At 37.1% G+C, this 21,518-nt stretch overlaps 1 pseudogene; it reads right to left on the bottom strand.

Annotated features, from left to right (window-relative positions):
- Positions 1-16,194: 16,194 nt before the first annotated feature.
- LOC123628122 lies at positions 16,195-17,181 on the bottom strand (annotated as a pseudogene).
- Between the last annotated feature and the right edge of the window lie 4,337 nt (positions 17,182-21,518).

The following is a 21,518-nucleotide window of genomic DNA, read 5'->3' as shown; positions in this document are numbered from 1 at the left end:
CAGAAATTTATTTTAAGGAAGGAAGTGGACAAGTTTGCAAAGATGTATGTAATGCATGTACAAAGATGGTAATCACAATGTGGTTTATAACACTGAAATATTGAAAAATCCGAAAAAATAACTATTCAACAATAGTTAAATACAGTATGTCGAGCCCAGTGCAGTGGCTCACGCCTGTAGTCCTAGCACTCTGGGAGGCCGAGGCGGGCGGATCATTTGAGCTCAGGAGTTTGAGACCAGCCTGAACAAGAGCGAGACCCCGTCTCTACTAAAAATAGAAAGAAATTATATGGACAGCTAAAAATATATATAGAAAAATTAACCGGGCATGGTGGCGCATGCCTGTAGTCCCAGCTACTCGGGAGGCTGAGGCAGGAGGATTGCTTGAGCCCAGGAGTCTGAGGTTGCTGTGAGCTTGATGCCACAGCACTCTAGCCTGGGCAACAGAGCGAGACTCTGTCTCAAAAAAAAAAAAATACAATATGTCTACATAATGGACTACTACATAGCCATTAAAAATGGGTAGCTAGAGCTGGAAATATGTTCAGGTTACATTTTTAATGAATAAAGCAAGTTACAATAGAGCATGTATGACTTCACTTTTATATTAAATACATACATAAATATGCCTGAAAAAAGTCTAGATGAGTATACATGCAAATAAAATGTGATAGGATTATTAGTCATTTTAACTTTCTTCTTTCCCCTGTTCTGTATTGTCTTGAATATTTTACAATGTTCATGTATTATTTGGTATTGGAAAGGGGGAGAGCCATTTTCACTTTAAAAGAAAAATTTGTCTGAATTTGAAAAAAAAAAAAGTATCTCTCCTACTCACTTATTCCTTCCATGCTTCTAATATATATACACTTTCTTTTTTTTAACCACGTATTCTTCCATGCTCTTTTATAAGCATGGAGTTGCTTACTTCCATTATCTAGGAAATTCTTCTCAAAACAATTTATCCCATGGTGGCATTCGGTGCCACTCTAGAACCCAACAAAACAACTACTAAATACTTTTTTTTTAGAGGCCACGCTGATCTTCTCTGTATTGCTCGTATTTTAGTATATGTGTTGCCGAAGCAAGCACCTAATACTGATTCAGTTTCCATTCAGCCTAATTACATTGACCTCCCATGTTCTTTGTATGTATGTGTGACCTTCAAATGATTTTTACCCCTTATTGATCAAGCAGCCCTTAACAGGAAAAAGGAAATGAATTTCCCAGTCTTGCTTCTTTTCATTTCAACAAATATGTTGATCATCTACTATATGCTGGTTGCTGGGGATCTATCACTAGGTATATTAGTAGACCACAGACTGGAAGATCCTGCTCTGTGGCAAGACAGACATTGAACAGATACTTAAATGTAAGGATCATTACAAGGGAGCCATGCAGGTAAAATGCAGAGTATATAAAAGGAACATTTAACCAAAAGAAGCTGCCATTTTTAGTTGAGGTCTGAAGGAAAAATGATGGTTCAGGACAGGAGGAATATGAGGGAGGAACTGTGGGACAGGGAATAACTTGTACAAATTACCTGGGGTGAGAAAGGCGAGCCTGGGGAACTGAAAGAACAGCTTATTTTCTGTAGCAAATATTCTATTTTCTTCATAGCACTCATCACAACTGAATTTACCGTCTTTATTTGTTTATTTTATTTATTGATTTTATTTATGTTTATAATCTGTCAGTCTTTCCACTGGCCCACTCCTACCCTTCAAAGTGTAAGCTCCGTGAGAAATGAGGCTTTGCCCCGCCTTCTCATCGCTGTATTTTCCCATCCTAAAATACCTAGTGGGCACTCAATCAATATTTCTTGAAAGAATGAACAAATTAGCTTGTAGTTCAAATTAGAGATTTTGGATCTTATCCTAAGAGCAATAGGAGGTTGTTGAAGAGTTTTGAAAAGAAGAGCCATATGGTCTGATTAGAAGGTTTGTTTTGTTTGTTTGTTTTTTTTAAAGATCTTTATGGCTGCTATTGACTGCTATGTGTTTGAAACTACAGTTTTCTTTATAGTGGACAAGCTCAATGTTTGAAGATTTCAGCATTCCTTTATCATTAAGAAAATTGACTGGCTTTGTTTTTAAATAAGACACCCACAAAATATCTATTTTTTTTGTTTGTTTAGATATTGCCTCTACGGTTGAGGCAGCTTTTTTAATCTTTTGAATAAGAATCACTGGCCCAAATCAATTTAACCAGAAAACCAATGTCTGCTTCTTGGTGCTTCTGTTTTGCCGAAGTTCCTTTAGGAATTCACAATAAAATTCAAGATATGAATGAATTCTAAATGTTTTCTTCAGTTTTCACTGAGGTAGGAAATAGCAAGATGGAAAGAGACAAGTGAAAGATAATCAGAGATTCATTAAATTATTCATTCAGTTAAGTCATTCATTCAACAAATACTTTTGTGTGTTGTGGCTCTGTAATAGGCCCTGAGGCTATAGATAGAAAAGATATAATCTATGTCCTGAGCAGGTTCACAGACCAGGAGAAGAAAGGAATTCTGGAAGGATGTAGTTTCATCTACCATCATTTTTTAAAAGTAAATATTAGCTAAAGCTGATGCATTGGTCCTATTGTAGGTGCTCGGTTATCACTCTTTAGGAAGTCATTCGCAAGTTTGTACTTGTAGAATGTCAGAGGTCTTAAAAATAAATGAAAGTTTAGAGAGTAAAGCAACAAAGCATAAGAGTAAAGCCCTTTTATTCCTTACCATCTGTAGAAAGTATTTTTAACCTAAAAGCCTTAAAAACAGCATCTTGTATTTTTGCCTTAGACCAGTAGGAAAGATTAAAACTGCTTTTGTTTCTAGCAGCACAATGCCTTGTTGATACTGGCATAATTATTGAAAACCTTCTAGTTTCTCCAGAGTTCATTTTATCTCTTTGAAAAAGTTATGCTGTGATATATATTGCTCTTCCCACAAGTGCCTTGTAACTTAATTAACTGAGGTTGTTATCTTCCAGTAAAATATACTCTAGAAATAGGAAAAATTATTGCAAATATTCAGACATAGTAGAAACAAAATATGTACTGATGCCTGGTTAATTACTTTAATATCAGAGAAACTCAGAGCAGACTTACTGTCATGTCTTTTTTCCCCAGCTATTACAGCTGCAGTGAAAGGTTTCTCCTTACATTCTGTGCTATATTCTGGGAATATAAAGTAACCTACCCAGTGAAGCAATATCAAGCACCTCACATATCCAAACATAAAGGTGTCAGGTGCTCTGGTTTAGAAAGCACAGGGCAGGTTTCCAACTCATGCTAAAGCAACCAGACAGTAATCTTCCGGTAACAAATTAAGACCAGTATGACAGGGAAAAGACAAAAGTCTTGGATTTAAAGAAGATATAATATAATATCTTATCTCTAATTAGTAGTCTATTTTAATAAATAGGTTCTCTGTTATTGAATTATTTAAACTGGGAAGAATAAAATGTTTACAGTAGACTAGGTTGATTATACACCGTCTCTGACATCAAACATCTTCATACCAAGTTTCTCTTTGGAGACAAAATGACCCCACTCCTGCTTCATATCTTGATCCTTCTCAGTCACCATAAAAACCTCAAGTCTATCTGGCCCTGCACCCACCTAAACTCTCATATCCATAGAGGTCAGCTATAAATCCACTTCCATCTCCACCTGCACTGTTCTCCACATTCCCAACACTGACCACCAAGCCCTCTGGGACCGTGCATTCAATACTAATACATTCCCCAGCTTTCTTAGTCTCTTGGTAGAAAAGTCTCTCCTCTGCATTTTGACTGAAAAGCGCCAGCTTCCAAAAGACCTCCTCTTCCCCAAGGACTCGCAGAGAGAAAAAAGTTTAAAGTGTAGACTCATATCCTTCACATCTCAAACCCAGATAGAGAGGTGGGAGGGGCGCTTAATTAAAATACGGATTTCAGGCCCGGAGCGGTGGCAAGTGCCTGTAGTCCCAACTACTTGGGAAGATGAGGCAGGTGTTCAAGACCAGCCTGGGCAGTATATCCTGTCTCTAAAAAAGAAAAAAAAAGAAGAAAAAAGAAAAGACAGATTCCAGCCCTGTCCTAAGATTATGATTCAGACGTTTTAGGGTGGAACTCAAGAAACTTCATTTTAAATAATAAACTCATCAGAAGATTCAGATGCAGGCTATCTGCAGAAAAGTGTTTGGAAGATGGACTTTTGTTAAAACAATAACAGCTACCATTTATTGTGTCCCTACTATGTGCCAGAAACAGGCACATTATTGCATTTAACTCTCACACACGCTAAAAACAACCTTGTGAGATGTTATGAGTATTTTATAGGTGAGGGAGATGAAGCCCAAAGCAGTGAGAAACAACAGCAAAAACAAAATTTATCCGTGATCATACTACTAGTAAATAAGGGAGATAGGTTTGGACTCTTAAGTGCGTGCTGCTTCTGACAACCCAGATCTCCTAGCTCCTAAACCAGGCCTCAAATGAATCATACATTTAAAAATATTTTCTTAAAGATTTAAAAGATGGAAAACATGGCTCTGCTGGCAATTTCATTCCTCAGAAGTTCTGTGCTGTATATCTTATAATACTAAAGATCTTGAATGGGCATGGTCTTTTCAAATATGAATTCTGTCTCTCTCTCTTTTTCTACCCCGACCCCCACTCCTCTTCCTTTTACTCTCTTTATTGCAGAAATCAGCCAAAGTCACATATTTGTTTGGCTAGGTTCGTTATTTTTTTCTTTTTGGTAGAACAAAAGCACTTGGAAATACCTAGAAAAGGGATGCAGTCTTTGACTTCAGGAAAGCACCAGCAGTGTTCAAGCACATATTTTCAAGCACTCTAGATAATCCAGATGTGAGAAAATGGCTATCAATCTTCCATGACTCTATCTACATATGTAAATAGATAATAAAGGTAATATTTCTTGTGCATTTAAAATATATCAGGCTTTGTACTAAGTATCTTATTTAAGGCTCACAATAAACCTGTGGCATAAGTATTATTATACCCATTTTACAGCTGGGAAGACTGAAGTTTAAAGAAACTATGAGGCAATACAGCTAGTAAGTGGAGAAGCCAGGGATACAAACCATGTGCTTAAGCACTCTATCTAACCTCCACGAACCAACCTTTCAGGAAAACAGCACACCTTAGACAGAAAAAGAACTGCACATGGGTTATTAAAGAATCACACCCACATGATTCAGAATAGGGAGCAGAATAGAGTATTTTTATTTTGTATGCTTTTGTTTTCTCCACGGAGCACTGGGCCAACAGATGCATTCATTTCTCAAGTGTTAAATGCTTCCGCCTTCCTTATAGCCCTTCCATGTTGAAGGGTGGCTCACCTGCACTGGTTTGAGCACTGAGAGAAGAAAAGGAAATATCTCGTGCTCCTTTTTATTCAGTGCACTCTCCTCTCTATCATGGCTGCTCAGTCACTCCCATACTGAACAGCACATTTGTACTTTTGAAGGAAGGATTCTTGCTTGAATCCACCTGATTTGGAACTCCTACAAGCCCCCCTTCTTGATAGAGGTGAGCCTATTTCTTGAAGAGCAGAATAAGCAATTTCTCTGATTGTGGATGCCAGTCTTGGATTACTGTTCCATTTTTTGAAGAAAATCTTCCACGAAAAGATACACAATAACATAAATATCATCATGCTAAGACACATAATTAGATTCCCTACCCTCTTCTTTGGTCCAGCACTTGATTTAGCAAGAAGCCTAGGGTCATAAATGGAACATCAGACTTAGGCAGCAGCACAGATGGACTGGTCATTTCCCATTAGTGTGGAGTTGAAATTGTACAGCTTGACGTGCTGCCCGTTGAATAAATGCAGTACAAGCCGATACAAGATCAAGTGGGGAACCTAAGAGACACAAATATAGTTGATATTAGCTCTGATCCTGAGCAAAGTTGCCAGATAGACAAAACTTATTTTGGCTGTCCTTTTGGCATTCCTCCCCTAACTAGACTTCCAAACATCTACCCCAGGAATCTCCCAATCAGTGTTTACCCAATCCTAGTTATTCCTAACCATGTTTAAAACTTTTATCATAACCCCTTGCTGATTTTTTAAAAAATTGACTCACTTTTTAGGTGTAAATTTATTTATTTATTTATTTATTTATTTTTCTTTCCTTCTCTTTTGATACATAAATATATTTATTAAAAAGGATATTTTGTATCACTATTATAAATGGAACACCAGTATCACTTGCCATGAGTGGAGAACAGTCAGAAAAATCAATACATAATTACTAAAATATAGAATGTTCCGCTGAATATTACCAAAGATTATGCTAACTACATTTAATATGGTAGCTAACATAAGCAAGGGAAACCTTTATGGATTGACTTTCCTGACCTGGAACCCATTGCTGTCTAGAAGTTACTATATTATGTTCCTTCCTTCCCTTCCAAAGTAAGCCAGTTCTATAATTTTTCCTCTTAGGGTTAAAGCCTCCTTGGTGACCTATTGCCTAGCTCAAATTTTATAAACAAATTTCCAGTTTAGGAGAGAAGATTGGAAGAGACTCCAGGTAATACATACGAGTTTTAATTCTAGCTTTCTTGAGATAATTGCTGCCCATTTTCCTTGAAACTAATGGCCTCCAAAGCTCTAAATCTAAGCAAGACTTACTGATTCAGTAGGTCTGGGGGTAGAGTGAAGATATCTGTATTTAAAAAAAAAACAAGTAATTTGAATGTGCATTTGGGAACTTTGGTGTAACCAGAAGGGAGGTCTTTTGGAGGGGGGGCAGAGCAAATTGTGAGGTGAGGATACTCTGGACTTGAGTACCTAAAGAAGTACTTAACTGGGAGCAGATAAGAGATACTATTATTTTAAGAGAATTTCAAAGAAGTCGTGCCAGATATAAGATTGTAGGGGAAAAATAGAAACCCCAATCATACATAAACATTCCAAGTAAGTATTTGATAAAGATGGCATTTCAAATCAACTTAATAATAACTTACTTTTTTTTTTGAGACAGGGTCTTGCTCTGTCACCCAGGCTAGAGTGCAGTGGTGTCATCATAGCTCACTGCAACCTCAAACTCCTCGGCCCAAGTGATCCTCCTGCCTCAGCCTCCTGAGCTAGGACTATAGGTGCATGCCACCACACCCGGCTAATTTTTCTATTTTTTTGTAGAGATGGGATCTCACTCTTCCTCAGGATGGTCTTGAACTCCTGGCCTCAGGCAATCTTCCTGCCTCGGCCTCCCAAAATGCTTGGACAACAGGGATGAGCTACTGTACCCAGACCAAATTACTTTTTAATCAGTGCTGTTTAGACAATTAGTTAGCTTTGAGCAAAAGAAGTCCAAAAATAGTATTCATATAGATAAAACCATGTTATATAAAAAATGAAACTCCTCCAACTGGTGAAAGTGTACAGTGGTCCACCCATTTCGAAGTAAAATTTGGCATTATATCCCAAAATCCTTAAAAATATGCATGCCAAAATGTATAAATATTACAGATCAATAAAAATTTAATTTAATTTAATTAAAAATGTGCATGCTCTTTTACTTAGCAATTCTACATTTGGAAACTTATCTTGAGGAAATAATCACATAAGTGCACAAAGCTGTGTGTATAAGACTGCTCATCAAAACGTTGTTAATAATAATGCAAAACTAGAAAAGCTAAATATTCAAAATACAGTATTGGTTACATAACTTATGGTACAACTGTACAGTGAAATGTATTACAGAAATTAAATATGATTATTTCTGTCTACATTTATTGGTATGGAAAGATATTTATGATATGTTGTAATATGAAAATGTAGATTATCAAACATATAACAGTATGCTCCTATTTTAAGTATATATAGTAATATATATGAAGAGAAAAGTATTAATATATATTAATAGTGTTTATCTCTGAATAGTGGGGTTAAAGGTAATTTTTATTTTCTTTTTTATGTTTTGACATTTTCTAAAAAATTACAAGCATGAATTATTTTTAAAATAATAAAAAGCAATAAGGACATTTCTATTTTTCTTCATACACTTTAGCTTAGCAGTTCCAATTTTAGGAATTTTTTCCAAAGAAAGAATCAAGGATATGAACCTATACAAAACAACCTGCAAGGATTTTTCATTGTGGAATTGTTTATAATAGCAAAAAGTTAAAATGGCCTAACTTTCTTCAATAATTACGGTAGTTTTTGGTTTGTTTTTCAAAGTTTTTTTTAACCATCTTAACCATTTTTTAAGTGTGTGATTTAGTAGTGTTAAGTATATTCACATTGTTGTGAATTAGAGTATTTGTTAATAAATTATGGCATATATTTGATAAAATAGTGTCATTAAGTACCTTATTTTAGAAGAAAATTTAATGACAGGGACAATGTTTATGACATTGTCAAATGAGAAAAATTAGTTTATTAGTTTATAAAATGATATTCATAATTTAGTTTTAAAGACATTTTATGAACATAGAAAAAACCAAGGCTGAAGGATATATATTTAAATGTTATAATTTAATCAATTTAAATATAAAATATATTATATATTTCTGGGTACTAGTATTACAGGTGATTACTTTCTAAAGTTTTTGTGAAAAACATGCATTACTTTTCTACTCAGGAGAATAAAAATAAATGTTACAGACGAGAGAGAGGCTTCTATCTCTAGAGTAATCAATTTTTGCTCATCTTCCTATGCATCGCAAATTGTCCATTAGACTGTAACTATCATGTGGGCAGAGATTAGGTGTTTTTTTAAAATTTCCCCTGGTACTTCCTGCCACATAGTGTTCTGCATTCAATAAATGTTGCCTAACTGCATTTGTGCATATGCATACATATAAGCCTATGTACCTATGTGGGCATGCATATTTAAATATAACAATTTCTTTCTCATCAGTAATGAGAAACCAAAGTGAAAGGCAGGTTTTTGAGAAGTGCTACCAGTCTTTTGCCATATGATGGGAAAGGAACAGTACATTCCACTTAGTGGAGTAGTCTCAGAATGATCACTCATGGGGTAAGTCAAGTAAGTGATGGTTACGTTTGGTAGAGATATGGAAATGTTATATGAACCACAGATTTTATTTTATTTATTTATTTATTTATTTTTTGAGACAGAGTCTCACTCTGTTGCCCGGGCTAGAGTGAGTGCCGTGGCGTCAGCCTAGCTCACAGCAACCTCAAACTCCTGGGCTTAAGCGATCCTACTGCCTCAGCCTCCTGAGTAGCTGGGACTACAGGCATGCGCCACCATGCCCGGCTAATTTTTTCTATATATATTTTTAGTTGTCCAGATAATTTTATTTCTATTTTTAGTAGAGACGGGGTCTCACTCAGGCTGGTCTCGAACTCCTGACCTCGAGCGATCCACCTGCCTCGGCCTCCCAGAGGGCTAGGATTACAGGCATGAGCCACCGCGCCCGGCCAAACCACAGATTTTAAATTGACCTGGAAAAATATTTCCTGCTTTTAAAGATGTCAGAGAAACAAACTCCCTCAATCATTTGGGCCAGTGTTAAGTAACCTTTTTATTATAAAATTTTTTCTTGCATGTAAGTTCCAAAACTCATGGGCTCAAGAAACAGAGATTATAGTCTCAGCTCCACAAGTATATGCCTGTAGATTCAAAATAGTTCCTGTCTCTAAACACAGATATAGAGAAGATAGAAAAATGCCAAGGCTAAGGGTACCGAGTGACCATTAAAGATTTGGGGTCATACCAGTCAAGTTTCTTCATTTCAGCCCAAGCAATTATTTTCATGGACTATCTCTGTTTGGGTGAGATTGGGTCCAACTTTTCTATGGTTCTCCTAATTAGCCTGTCTGGGCACTTTACTGAAAATGTTTAAATAAATAACCACGTACCAGTGCAACTGGTAAATGGGTTGGTTATCTCTGAATACTCTGGGCTCCTTGTTGCAGCCAGTATCAAATCAGCTGAAGTGACAAGGATCTTGTCCTGTTGGGAAGCTGGCAAGCAGGACAGGTTCACAGATCTGTCAAAGGACATTTCATTTGTCATCTCCAGAACTCCATACTCTGCATCAAAGCTGAGATAAGAGTACCAAATTTGTACTTCAGAATATCAGCAGGTGCCCCAGAGAGAATGAGTGTTAAAATCCCTCAAACCACTAAATTATTAAAAAGCACTTGAACAGGCTCTTCAGAATCAGACAGCAGAGCTCAAGGATTTACACATTTGATATCAGAAATAGGAGGACAGGATAAAGACCCAATTTGAGCCCTTGATGATATGATTTTTTAAAATAGTTACGCCTGTGCAAGGAAGGCATGGAAAGTGGAGGGCATTTTAAAGGCAGATTATGGCTTATACTTAATTATAGCTACAGCTGAGCTGAGGAGATGGGTTGGGGCTTAATCATGACTCTGGCCGTCCCTCAGAGAAACAGCAGGTAACTGGGTAGGACTTCTTTTGCTTCCTCAAACCTCTGATAGAGAATTATTGATTCTGAAATCTCCTGTAGGAAATTTTTACACAGTAAAGTGGCGAGTTTAGAAATCTGGGCAGATTGACCAACTGTGAATTTATACTGCCTCATTATGTTAACACTTGGAGGCTGTATCTGGGGACACACTAATGCTACTGTCTCCTTACATATTTATTGGGCTGTCAAGATATAAAATGTCACCATTAAAATCCAAAGCACTGTGCAGCAGACCTTGGCTTAATATTCCCTTTGCTCATCGGCAAACCCTTTAAGTCTCCCACACCAAAATCCTGGCAGCAGGATTCCCACTCTCAGCAAAGATTTAATAGCAAAGAGCACTAGTGAGACCTCATGTGACCCAGCTTTACTCCTTTTTCAAATTAACCAGAAAGTGTTATTTGTAAATAATTAAAACCCTTAATACCCTAACCTACTTTGAGGCCCCTCAACCATATCAGATCTTACATTGGGAATGACATCTGCTAAAAATTCCATACTTTGCATTTTGTGGGGAGATGTACAGGGTATCATTGTGAGGAAGAAAATGTGGGGATTGGTACAAGGGTCCATGAGAATTCTAGAATTTCTAAGCAATACTTTTACTAGAAAATAATTTTTCTTGTCCAACAGCTAATGGCTCCGCTCATACCCTTGTCCTGTGAATGTCTTATACTATTGGCAAAGACAGTACCCTTATAAAATATACTCACAGCTTCTAATCTACTGACTCTAACACAGTCTCACCCCTCAATATCAGGCTTTAAACATATGTTCATTTGTTAGATGAATGAATAACTGAATCTAGAAAGATAGTATTTTTCAATTCCTGCTGTGTTAAATTGAATACTATGTAAGTGAGATTTCCAAACATAGTCCATCTTAAAATATGTGGCCAACTGTAGTCAACCCTTGAAAAAGAGGTTGTCTAGAAGTGACCACTGAGCATCTGAGCACCTACCCAAGCACGTTTGTCATATTTATTGTTGTTCTTTACTTATAAATAAAAGTGATAAATTATCCCTGAGGGAAAGATACTCCCTTACTTTTATTTCCTGATCTATACAAAACCTCAAGCTAAAAGGAATTACATTATTTCTTATTTTGCATATTCCGCTTAGTGGAGTAGTCTCAGAATGATCACTCATGGGGTAAGTCAAGTAAGTGATGGTTAGGTTTGGTAGAGATATGGAAATGTTATATGAACCACAGATTTTAAATTGACCTGGAAAAATATTTTCTGCTTTTAAAGATGTCAGAGAAACAAACTCCCTCAATCATTTGGGCCAGTTTTAAGTAACCTTTTTATTATAAAATTCTTTCTTGCATGTAAGTTCCAAAACTCATGGGCTCAAGAAACAGAGATTATAGTCTCAGCTCCACAAGTATATGCCTGTAGATTCAAAATAGTTCCTGTCTCTAAACACAGATATAGAGAAGATAGAAAAAATCCCTAAAAAGAAAGGAATCATGTCACTCTGAGATTTGACAATATTAGCTCTTTCTAGGACATTAATGCTAGATATTTTTCTTTAGCAGTTCAGCTTCTAGGCTAAGCCACTCACTTCACCTCCTTTTGTTCCTTATCCTACAGATTTTTGAAGAGTAAGAAATATGGTCTTTGTAGTTCTTGAAATCTACATACTGGCTGCTTTTATTGCCTCCTGGCTGAATTATTTTATATTCTGGTATTTTATTTTTACATCACCATTGTTAAGGGCTGTGCTCATCCTTGTTTAGTTACTGCTTTCCATCCCCATGTTTGACTCCCATTTCCCTTTTCCACTCCATATACAACTATTCCAATATGTTTGCTGTATATATTAATATTTTAATTTATAGTTATTCTTGCAGGGTATGTGTGATCATGTGTGCTGATTTTTCAATGTATGTAAATGGCATTGTGTTGTATATCTCATTTTCCCCTCAGCACTGTTTAAAAGCTCCATCCATGTTGCTATGTCCGTATGTCCAATCTAGTCCATTGCTTTTTTCTGCTGCACGGTACTCTCCCAGCACCTCCAACTCCCCACCACCACAAACCATACTGCAGTGAACATACCTGTACCTGAACCTATGGAAGAATTTCTTTTGGATACCGACTCAGGAACAAAATTTCTGAGGCATGGGACAAGAATCAAATTTAACTAACTGACTCTGGTTAGTTCTCTGGAATGATGGTACAAATCTATGCTCCTACCTGCTTGAGAGTTCCTATAGCTCCAGTCTTCACCAGCACTTGGCATGACCCTGCTTTCTAAGTTTTGTCAGTTTAATAGTTACAAACGGATATTTCATTGTTTTTCGAAATTTTACATTTCTGTGATTGGGAATGGGTTGAGCATTTCTCCATATACTTATTTGTCATTTGCTCTTGCTCTTAGGTAAATTGCCTGTACATATCACTTGCTCATTTTTCTACTGGAGTTTCTGAGTTTTTGTTGTTGGTTGGCCAGAATTCTTGTATATTTTAGGTATTAATTCTTTGTCAGTTTTAGACTTTGATATTTTCTCCAATTTTATCATCTTTCTATTAATGTTGTCTGTGATGTTCTATGTTGAATAGAAACTCTTAATTTTAACATATTGAAATTTATCAAAGATTTGCTTTATGATTTTGCTTTTGGGATTTTGTTTAAAAAGTTCTTCCCCCAATCGACCCTCTTCCCTAGTCACAAATATGATTTTTTATAACTTCTATTAAAGTTATAGTGTTACAGCTATGGTTTGAATATGTGCCCCAAAGTTTATGTGTTGGAAACTTAATCCCCAATGCAACAGTGTTGAGAGGTGGAACCTTTAAGAGACTATGCCCTCATGAATGAATTGATGTTATCACAACAGTGGGTTTGTTATAAAACTGAATTAGGCCCCTTTTTATGCTCTCTCTCTCTCCCTCTCTTCTCTCAGCCTCTCCCCTCTCTCTTGCACACATGTGCTCTCTTGCCCTTCTACCTTCTACCATGGGATAACACAGCAAGAAGGCCCTCACCAGATGCAGGCCCATCAACTTTGGATTTTCCAGCTTCTAGAACTGTAAGAAATAAATATCTGTTCTTCTTAAATTAACCGGTCTCATGTACTCTGTTATAGCAGAACAGAATGGACTAAGACAGTTACCTTTCACTTTTAGTTTTCTAATCCATCTGTTGTCCACCTTTGTATGTCATTGTTCTTAGAGATTTGATTTTTCTTCATATGATACGAATCAATTTTATAAGTATTAATTGTGCTTCTGGCTGCTGTATACCCATGAGAGGGTATAAACGGTACATATAAAGTTTGATGAGTTTTGACACATGTATATCTCTGTAAAACCCTGAAATCAAGATAAGGAATAAATCCATCACCTCCAAAGTTTCCTGATGCTGCTTTTTAATCACTGCCTTGTAACTCTCACCACTTTCCAAGCCCCACCTCCATATTCCCTGTCTATAGGCAACCATTGTCACAATTTTAGTTTATTTTACATTTTTGAGAGTTTTATGTAAATGTAATCAAACACTTAGTACTCCTTTTTCTGACTTGTTTTACTCAGCATAATTATTTTGATATTCATCCATATCGTATTGCGTATAGTTTATTCCCTTTTATTCCTAAGTAGTATTCCATTGTATATCAAGTTTTGTTTATCCATGAATATGTTAATGGACATTTGGGTTGTTTTTACTTTTTGGCTATTATAAATAATGCTGTTATGAACATTTGTGTATATGTCTCTGTATGAACATATGCTTCTAGTTCTCTTAGGTAAATACCTAGGAATAAAATGGCTGGATCATATGGTAGATATATGTTTTACCTTTCTAAGAAACTGCAAAACTGTTTTCCAAAGTGGTTATACCAGTTTACATTCCCACCAGTAGGACATAAGAGTTCTAATTGTTCTACACTTCACCAATACTTAATATGCTCAGCATATTTTGTTTCAGCCATTTATGTATTTATTGGATGCAAAATGGTGTGTTAGTTTCTTATTGCTGCTGTACAAATTATTTAGTAACTTAAAAACACAAATGTATTATTTTAGAGTTCTAGAAATCAGAAGTCCAAAATGAGTCTTATGGGGCTATAATCAAGGTGCTGGAAGGACTGCATTCCTTATGGAAGCTGTATGGGAGACTCTGTTTCCTTGACTTTTCTGTCTTCTAGAGCCCACCTACATTCCCTGGCTCATGCATGGCCTCTTCCTGTACCTTCAAAGCACATCACTGCAACCTATGTTTCTGTTGCCACATCTCCCTTTGACTCCTGCCTCCATCTTAAAAGGACCCTGGTGATTATATTGGGCCTATAAAGATAATCCAGGATAATCTCCCCAGCTCAAGATCCTTAATGTAATAATATCTGGAAAACCCTGTTTTACAATTTGAGGTAACATATTCACAGCTTTCAGGGATTAGGATGTAGACCTTGTGGGGGGAGGCATTATTCACCTTATCACAATTGATATTTCATTGTGTTTTCAAAAGCTTGAGATACAATCCACATGCCATAAAATTCACCCTTTTAAGCATTCAATGGTTTTTACTATATTCACAGTGTTGTGCAACCATCATCACTAATTCCAGAAATTTTTATCACCCCAATAAGAAACCCCATGCTAATTAGCAGTCACTGCCTATTCCCTCCTCCCCTTTCCCAGCCCTAGGCAATCATTAATCTGCCTTCTGTCTTCACATATTGCTTACTCATTTAATATAAATGGAATCATATAATATGTGGTATTTTGTGTCTGGCTTCTTTCCTTTAACATAATGTGTTCAAGGTTCATTCATCTGTAGCATGCATCAGCACTTCCTTCATTTTTATGGCTGAATAATATTCCAATGTATAGATATATCACAAATAGTGTATCCATTCATTAATTGATGGAAAATTGAATTGTTTTCACTGTTTTGGCTATTACGAGTAATGCTGTTATGAACATTGTATACAAATTTTTGTGTGGGGATATGTTTTAATTTCTCTTGGAATTTCATTTCTTTTGGAATTGCTGGGTCATATGGTACCTCTATGTTTAACTTTTTGAGGAACTGTTGAATTGTTTTCAAAGTGGCTGCATGATTTTATATTCCAACCAGCAATTTATGAAGGTTCTGATTTTCTGATTTTTACACATCCTCACTAACACTTTTCATTGTATGTCTTTTTTATTATAGTAATTATAGTGGGTGGGAAATTGTATCTCATTGTGGTTTTGATTAGCATTTCCCTGATAATTAAAGATGTTGGGCATCTTTTCATGTGCTTTATTGGCCATTTGTGTATATTCCTTTGAGAAATAGCTATTCAAATTGTTTGCCTGTTTTTAAATTGTGTTACCTATCTTTTATCGTTGAGTTATTAGAGTTTCTTTATATATTCTAGATACAGTCCTTTATCAGATATATAATTTGTGAATATTTTCTACCATTATCTGGGTTGTTTTTGTTTGTTTGTTTGTTTTAAAGGTTCTGAATCTCTGATTTATTAGACAGCATGGAAATAACAGGTTTAGGTTATATTACAGAAAGAGCTCAAATGCTCATAAACAGCAACTGGGCTTGCTTGGGGGTGGGAAGGGGAATTCTTCAGACTACTGCACAAGGACACAAAGATTTCTCATCCTAAACAAAGTATTAAAGGGTACACAAACAGGTTTCTTGTAAGAACAGAGAAATCCACATACTAAATAAAGTGTCCACAATGACTATAACACATCCCTTAAGAGATAAACATATATTTGTAGGAAGCAAAGAAAGCTTTCCATAGAGAAACCACTTTCAGGAGATGATTAGGTGGACTTGGGTTTTGTTTCTGCATCTGTCACTTGGCGAATGAAGATACCATGTTCAGGATGTTCTGTGTCATCCATTTCATACATATATGATGATGCTATTGCAAGCGTAGTCCCATCATTACTGAAGGCAAGTGATACGATGCTGGTGGGGTACCAATGGAACTGGCACAGTTGCTTTTTGTTAAATGGATTCCAAATATTTACAAATCCATCAGAACCACCTGTGGCAAATGTATTGTGGATATTGTGAAAGCAAATGGCATTGACTGGGAAAATCTGCTCAATATTATTTTCTTTAAGTCTGTGACATTTGAAGGCATATTTCTTCTTTTGTACTTCAGGGCTTGGGTCCAAGTACTCAACTGCCACTCAGCCTTCAATAGAGCTTAATACATAACCCTGCTTGTTTGGAAATGCTCAGATGCAGCGAGTCTGGTATTTCAGGCTGGACTCCCTGCGCCGCTGCACATAGCCCATGTTCCATAAGTCCCACACCAACACTCTGCGGCCTGTTGTTCCCACAATTAGTGGATCTCCAGGCACTAAGAGGATATACGCCTTTTCAGGCTGAGAGAAGGTCCCGGCATTACAAGGAGTTCTGGGATGCCACAATTTAACTGTTTGATCCCAACTTCCAGTAACCATCACATTCACTTCCGGACAGTAGTCAACACATCTGATAGGGGCATCATCGGTTCTAACAAGATTTTCTTGATCAGTGTTCAAATCATGCATTTTCGGTTGATGATCTAATCCCCCACTCCAGGTGTGTGTTGCATCCTAGAACGCTCAGTCCAGGACCGCACCAGTGTGCCGGTACTTGAGCCGCATGGAGTTGGCCGGCACATCGTCGAGGCGCACAGACGTGTCCCAGAAAGATACCAGCAGGAACTGGGAGGTGTTGGGGCTGAATTTCACCGAGGAGATGCCATCCTCGGGTGGCTGCTTCAGCTTGAACTTGTTAGAACTGGTCATGTTGGGCACCCCTCAGAGGTAACGGTTCCGCCGCTCACAGCTGCTGCCACCTATCTGGGTTGTTTTTAAAATTTTCTTGATGATATCCTTTGAAGCACAAAAATTTTAAATTTTGATGAAGTTCAGTTAATCCATTTTGTTGTTGTTGTTGCTTGTGCTTTTGGTTTCATGTCTAAGAAACCATTGTTAAACTCAAGGTGATAAAGATTTTCTCCTGTGCTTTCTTCTAAGGGCCTTATAGTTTTAGCTCTTACATTTAGGTCTTTGATCCACTTTGAGTTAATTTTTGTGTATGGTATGAGGAATGGCTCCAACTTCATTCTTTTGCATGTGAATATCTAGCTGTCCCAGCACATGTCTTTGTTGAGACATGTTTTTCCCTGTTGAATTGTCTTGGCCTTCTTGTCAGAAATCCACTGACCATATGTTTGAGGATTTATTTCTGGACATTCAGTTCTATTCCATTGGTCTATATATTTATTTTTATGCTGGTACCACACTGTCTTAATTGCTGCACTGTAGCTCTATAATAAGTTTTAAAATTGGGACATGTGAGTCCCCCAACTTTGTTCTTTTTTTCAAGATTGTTTTGACTATTCTGGATTCCTTGCATATCTGTATGTATTTTAGGATTAACTTGTTAATTCCTGCAGAAAAGCAAGCTGGAATTTTGATTGTTATTGTGTTGAATAAATAGGTCATTTGGGGGATTATTGCCATCTTAGCAATATTTAAGTCTTTTGATACAGGAACATGAAATTTCTTTTCCTTTTATTTAGGTTTTCTTTAATTTCTTTTAACAGTGTTTTGTAGTTTTCAATGTACAAGCCTTGCACTTCCTTTTTTTTTTTTTTTTTTGAGACAGAGTCTTGCTCTGTTGCCCGGGCTAGAGTGAGTGCCGTGGCATCAGCCTAGCTCACAGCAACCTCAAACTCCTGGGCTTAAGCGATCCTCCTGCCTCAGCCTCCCGAGTAGCTGGGACTACAGGCATGCGCCACCATGCCCGGCTAATTTTTTCTGTATATATTTTTAGTTGACCAGATCATCTCTTTCTATTTTTAGTAGAGACGGGGTCTCACTGTTGCTCAGGCTGGTCTCAAACTCCTGACCTTGAGCAATCCACCCGCCTCGGCCTCCCAGAGTGCTAGGATTACAGGCATGAGCCACCTCGCCCGGCCTTCCTTGCACTTCTTTTGTTAAATTTATTCCCAAGTATTTTTTGATGCTCTTGTAACAGGAAGTATGTTCTTAATTTCATTTCAGATTATTCATTGCTAACAAAGAGAAATACAATTGATTTCCATATATTGATCTTGTATTCTGCAATTCTGCAACCTTGCTAAACTCATTTATTAGCCCTAGATTTTTTGTGGGTTTTTATTGTTGTTTTTTAGAGATAGGGTCTCCCTCTGTTGCCCAGGCTGGAGTGCAATGGTGTGATCATAGCTCACTGCAGCTCTAAACTCCTGGGCTCAAGCAATCTTCCTGCCTCAGCCTCCCAAGCAGATAGGACTACAGGTGTGCACCACAACACCTGGATAAATAATTTTTAATTTTTTTTTGTACAGATGAGGGTTTCACTATGCTGCCCAGGCTGGTCTTCAACTCCTGTCCTTAAGAGATTCTCCAGCTTCAGCCTCCCAAAGTGCTGGGATTACAGGCAGGAGCCACTGCACCAGGCCAGCTCTAGTCATTTTCTTTGGAAGATTTTTAAGTATTTTCTTTATACAAGATCATTCCATCTGCAAATAGAGATAGTTTTACTTCTGCCTTTTCAATTTGGATGTCTTTTATTTCATTTTCCTGCTTAATTGTTCTAGCTAGAATTTCCACTAAAATATTGCATAGAAATGGTGAGAGGGACATCCTTGTCTTGTTCCTGACCTTGAGGGGATAGTTTTAAGTCTTTCAATATTAAGCATGATGATACCTGTGGGTTTTTTGGTAGATGCTGTTTATCAGATTGAGGAAGTTCCCTTCCATTTCTGATGAGTTGAGTGTTTTTATCATGAAAGGATATTTGATTTTGTCCAATGCTTTTCCATTTCTCTTGAGAGGTCATATGGTTTTTGTCCTTTATTTTATTAATAAGATGTATTACATTGATTTTCATATTTAAACCAATTTTGCATTCTTGGGATAAGTTCCACTTGGTCATGATATATAATCCTTTCTATATGTTGCTGGATTCAGATTGCTAAGGTGTTTTTTTTTTTTTTTGAGATGGGGTCTCACTGTGCTGCCCAGGTTGGACTTGAACTGGCTTCAAGTGATCCTCCTGCCTCACCCTCCCAAGTAGCTGGGACTACAGGCATGTACCAAGGCACCTGGCTCTGATTGCTAGTTTTTTTGTTGAGGATTTTTGTGTCTATATTCATAATAGATGTTAAGAGCAGTTAATTTTGTTTGGGGTCACCTTCTCTCAGGCTGAAGAACTTCTTTTAGTATGTCTTGTAAGGCAGGTCTGCGAGCAACACATTCTCTCAGTTTTTGCTTATTTGAGAATGCCTTTAATTTTGGCTTCCTTTTTAAAGACAGCTTTTCTGGATATAAATTCTTGATTAGCAGGGAATTTTTCTTTCAGCACTTTGAATATATCATCCTACTGCCTTCTGCTCTCCATGGTTTCTGGTGAGAAGTCAGTGGTTAATCTCACTGTAGTTCCCTTGTATGTGATGAGTCATTTTTCTTCTTGCTACTTTTGAGATTTTCTCTTTGTCTTTCAACATTTTTACTATGACATATCTTGGTGTGGATCTTTTTACATTTGTCCTACTTGCAGTTTGTTAAGCTTCGTAGATGTGTAGATTAATGTTTCTCATCAAATTTCATAAAATTTTAGTCATTATTTATTTGAATTTTTTTTGCTCCTTTTCTCTATCCTCTCCTTCTGATACTCCCTTTATTATGTTTACTTAATATTGTCATACACATCTCTGAGATTCTGTTCATATTTCTTCATTCTTTTTTCTCTCTGTTCTTAAGATTATGTAATCTCTATCAGTCTATCTTCAAGTTCACCGATTATTTTTTCTTCCAGTTCAAATGTACACTTTAGCCCCTGTAGTGCATTTTCCATTTTAGTTATTGTGCTTTTCAACTCCAATATCTCATATATTTATTCAAAAACTAGACATTTTAGATAATATATTGCAGCAACTCTGAATATGGACTCTCCCCCATCCAGGGTTTCTTCTTGTTGTTTGCTTGTTTATTTGTTTAGTGATATGCATGAACTATTTTAGTGAGGTCTATTTCCCCTGCAAGTGTGCAGACGTTAGTGTTATTTCTCAGAGGGCACAGCTTTGGACATGTATGAAGTCACTGTAAGATGACAGGGGTTTTAGCAGGGCTCTCTTTGTCTCTTTACCTGACCTCTCTGTTATCTGCTTCTTGTGGTAACACACAGAGCTGTTAGGTACCACTAATTGCTGGCTAATTGCTCTACTTTTTCTGACAGTGCCTGGAGGAATAAATTGTTCCTTACTATGAGGCAATTAAATTTGGGCCCCTTTGCAGAGGTAGTTTTTGTTGCTTGCCTTTGAATTTTGTTCTGACTCCAGGAGGGCTTTTCTTAGCTATCTCTTTCCATGGTTTTCTCTGGTAAACTGGCCTATAGTTTAGTTTGTTGTTCTCATGGAGCTACTAGCCTCTTCTTTATTGCTTACCACCAAAATCTCCATTGTTTCAAGAGCACAATTTGGCTTAAACTTCTCCACACTGTGTTCCAAATAAAGTCAGTTTCTCTGGGAAGATCTTCAGACCTTCCTGCTCTCACAGCTTACCTCTACCCCTGGACAAAACTAGAGCTGGGGTTGGGATCAGTGGCTTGCTTCTCTCAGAATGACACATCTCCTTTACAAGTAGAGTGTGTCTTACCTCTTCAATGTGGAGGCTATCCCATGAGCTAGCTGGGATGAGGGTGATTTGGGTCCAGTATTTTTGGCCTGCCATGCCTGGGTTAGAGTGTTCATCCTATGAGTTAAAGCTGGCTGGAGAAAGGGAGCCCCAATCCCCCTCAACCATGCTTGGTTGGAATACAGCTTCTGTAACATGAAGCTGTAGAGAATGAGAAATGATGGTTGCCTACCTCTCCTGGGGAGAAACCACGTCTGCTTGACTACCTGCCCAGAGTGGAATTTCTATCATTTAGCCTGAGACTCTCACTGTGTTTTTTTTACTAAGATTTAGAAGATTTTCTTGAATAAATATCTCCGTATTTGTTCTATGCCCCTGGGACAATTTCTGAAGACTTTAAATGATTATTTTCAAAAATAATTTTCACCAGTTATGGTTGTTTCTCTGGGGAAGGTGTCCATGCAACATTTCACACCTCTATTCTG

Source organism: Lemur catta, chromosome X (assembly GCF_020740605.2).
Source record: "Lemur catta isolate mLemCat1 chromosome X, mLemCat1.pri, whole genome shotgun sequence".
Taxonomy (NCBI): Eukaryota; Metazoa; Chordata; class Mammalia; order Primates; family Lemuridae; genus Lemur; species Lemur catta.
This window is presented reverse-complemented; position numbering and strand designations above follow the sequence as displayed.